Raw genomic sequence first — 3578 nt, 5'->3', positions numbered from 1 at the left:
TGGACCGGGAGACTCCCTCCCTGCAGCGGGAAAACTGCTCCTTCAGCCGGCTGAGGGCACAATCCCCTCACTTTTGGGATTCCACCATGGATATTGTTTGGAGAGTTCCGGGATTGAGCTCGGGAAAGGGATGAGGGAGCGGAGCAGCAGCGAGTGATTCCAGGAGGGGCTGGAATGCGGGTGGAGAGTCCCCATCCACCTGGGAAAAGGCACCTTTCCATGGGGGGGAGACCAGAGGGAATTCCCTCTTCTTTCTCACTTCATTTATAGCAAAACCTGAGGGAATTTTCTCCCTTTTCTTGTCTGAATTCTGTGAAGACCGGGGGGGATTTTTCCTCCTTTCTTATTTCAATTATATAAAGACCGGGGGGATGTTCTCCCCTTTCTTATTTCAATCATGTGCAGACCAGGGAGAATTTCCCCTTCTTTTTTACTTTCAGTTCTGTGAAGACCAGGGAGAATTTTCCCTTCTTTCTTATCTCAATTCTGTGAAGATCAGGGTGAATTTTCTCCCTTTTCTTACTTCAGTCATGTGAAAACCAGGGTGAATTTCCTCTTTCTTATTTGAATTCTGTGAAGATCAGGATGAATTTTTCCTCCTTTCTTATTTCAATTATATAAAGACCAGGGGGGGAATTTTCTCCCCTTTTCTTATTTCAATCATGTGCAGACCAGGGAGAATTTTCCCTTCTTTTTTACTTTCAGTTAAATGAAGACCAGGGAGAATTTCCTCTCCTTTCTGATTTCAATTCTGTAAAGACCAGGAGGGATTTTCCCTTTTTTCTTATTCCAATTCTGTGCAGACCAGGGACAATTTTCCCTTCTTTTTTATATCAGTTAAATGAAGATCAGGGAGAATTTTCTCCCTTTTCTTATTTCAATCATGTGAAAACCAGGGTGAATTTTCTCTTTCTTATTTGAATTCTGGGAAGACCAGGGTGAATTTTCCCTTCTTTTTTGTTTCAGTTAAATGAAGATCAAGATAAATTTTCTTTCCTTCCTGATTTCAATTCTGCAAAGACCAGGGGGAATTTTCCCTTTTTTTCTTATTCCAGTTCTGTGAAGACCAGGGAGAATTTTCCCTCCTTTCTTATCCCAATTTTATGAAGACCAGAGGGAATTTTCTCCCTTTTCTTATTTCAATCATGTGAAAACCAGGGTGAATTTTCCCTTTCTTATTTGAATTCTGTAAAGACCAGGGTGAATTTTTCCTCCTTTCTTATTTGAATTATATAAAGACCAGGGGGGGTTTTCTCTCCTTCCTGATTTCAATCATATGAAGACCAGAGGGAATTTTCTCCCTTTTCTTATTTCCATCATGTGAAGATCAGGATGAATTTTCTTTCCTTTCTCATTCCAATTCTGTGCAGACCAGGGAGAATTTCCCCTTCTTTTTTATTTCAGTTAAATGAAGACCAGGATGAATTTTCTCTTCTTTTTGATTTCAATCATATGAAGACCACGGTGAATTTTCTCCCTTTTCTGATTTCAATTCTGTAAAGACCAGGGGGAATTTTCCCTTTTTTTCTTATTCCAGTTCTGTGAAGACCAGGGAGAATTTTTTCCCTTTTCTTACTTCAGTCATGTGAAAACCAGGGTGAATTTTCTCTTTCCCATTTGAATTCTGTGAAGACCAGGGAGAATTTTCCCTCCTTTCTGATTTCAATTATTTGAAGATCAGGGTGAATTTTCTCCCTTTTCTTGTTTCAATCATGTGAAAACCAGGGTGAGTTTTCTCTTTCTTATTTGAATTCTGGGAAGACCAGGATGAATTTTTCCTCCTTTCTTATTTCAATTATATAAAGACCAGGATGAATTTTCTCTCCTTTCTGATTTCAATCATATGAAGACCACGGTGAATTTTCTCTCCTCATTTCAATTCTGTAAAGACCAGGGGGGATTTTTCCTTTTTTCTTATTCCAGTTCTGTGCAGACCAGGGAGAATTTCCCCTTCTTTTTCCTTTCAATTAAATGCACACCAGGATGATTTTCTCTCCTTTCTCACACCAAACACGTGAAGCCCAGAGAGAATTTTCTCCTCTTCCTTCTCAGGGTGATGTTTCTCCTCCAGATTTGATGGGAAGGGGGACAAAACTCTGCTTTTCCAGCTGGAAGGAGTGAAGAGCAGAACCTGTGGCCCAACAGGTTGGGGTGATCTCCTCTTTGGGTCCATCCCTGACTTCCCAACAGGTTTCTGGTGCCCAAGTTCTTGGCCTGACCCCGAGCAAAGGTCACTCCCAGGCTTGGGGCCACCAGCAGGGACTTCCCCTCCCAGAATATCCAGGAGCTCAGCAGAGGTGCCTCTGGAATTATTTTCACTCCCTCAGGAGTCTCCTGGTTGTTTTTCCAGCCTTCCACCCTCAATACTCTCCTGCTGTTTTTAAGGATACTGATGGTCCTTCCTCCCTGCAAACATCCCTCCTTCCCTGCAGACATTCCTCCCTCCCTGCAAACATCCCTCCCTCTCTCCCTGCAAACATCCCTCTCTCCCTGGAAACATCCCTCCTTCCCTGCAAACATCCCTCTCTCCTTCCCTGCAAACATCCCTCCCTCCCTACAAACATCCCTCCCTCCCTACAAACATCCCTCTCTCCCTGCAAACATCCCTCTCTCTCTACAAACATCCCTCCTTCCCTGCAAACATCCCTCCTTCCCTGCAAACATCCCTCCTTCCCTGCAAACATCCCTCCTTCCCTGCAAACATCCCTCTCTCCCTGCAAACATCCCTCCCTCCCTGCAAACATCCCTCCCTCCCTGCAAACATCCCTTCTTCCATCCATGCAAGCATCCCTCTCTCCCTGCAAACATCTCTCCCTCCAAACATCCCTCTCTCCCTGCAAACATCCCTCCCTCCCTGCAAACATCCCTCCCTCCCTGCAAACATCCCTCTCTCCCTGCAAACATCCCTCTCTCCCTGCAAACATCCCTCCCTCCAAATATTCCTGTGTCCCTGCAAACATCCCTCTCTCCCTGCAAACATCCCTCTCCCCTTCCCTACAAACATCCCTCCTTCCCTGCAAATATCCCTCTCTCCCTCCAAACATCCCTCCTTCCCTGCAAACATCCCTCTCCCTGCAAACATCCCTCTCTCCCTGCAAACATCCCTCTCTCTCTCCCTGCAAATATCCCTCTCTCCCTCCAAACATCCCTCCTTCCCTGCAAACATCCCTCTCTCCCTGCAAACATCCCTCTCTCCCTGCAAACATCCCTCTCTCCCTGCAAACATCCCTCCCTCCTGCTGTTCCCAACACCTGGCACAGGTTCCTCTCCCTGCCTTATCTCCCACGGGAAGAACATCCCTTCCCACCTCACCCCACCCACCCCAACTCATCCCAACTCATCCCGACTCATCCCCCCTCCAGCTGGATCGTTTCACCCCATTTGGGAAGCAGCTTTTCCTCCAGGCCCCATCCACCTTTATCCCAGGAATGGCCCAGCCTCGGATGCCGAAGGGGCAGCAAGGGAAGAAGCAGAGACGGGAATGACTTCCAGGATCAGGAATCTGCTGCTGGGAGCAGGAGACACCCGTGTGGATCAGCTCAGAAGGGTCATTTCCCTCCCCAGCACCCACAGTTGCC

General features: G+C 46.4%; 1 long non-coding RNA gene across 2 annotated transcripts; it reads right to left on the bottom strand.

The window, feature by feature from the left end:
• Positions 1-2521: 2521 nt before the first annotated feature.
• On the bottom strand, positions 2522-3211 carry LOC127475996 (uncharacterized). Of its 2 annotated transcripts, none has more exons than XR_007906453.1 (3): positions 3145-3211; positions 2663-2726; positions 2522-2586 (listed from the first exon to the last, which is right to left on the bottom strand). It is a non-coding gene; the product is annotated as an uncharacterized LOC127475996 (long non-coding RNA). The 2 variants fall into 2 exon arrangements; XR_007906452.1 differs by lacking the exon at positions 3145-3211 and adding an exon at positions 2843-2909.
• Positions 3212-3578: the final 367 nt, after the last annotated feature.

This window comes from Manacus candei, unplaced genomic scaffold, assembly GCF_025592945.1.
Source record: "Manacus candei isolate 608988 ecotype Guabito, Panama unplaced genomic scaffold, ASM2559294v1 h1tg000048l, whole genome shotgun sequence".
In the NCBI taxonomy this organism is placed as follows: Eukaryota; Metazoa; Chordata; class Aves; order Passeriformes; family Pipridae; genus Manacus; species Manacus candei.
This window is presented reverse-complemented; position numbering and strand designations above follow the sequence as displayed.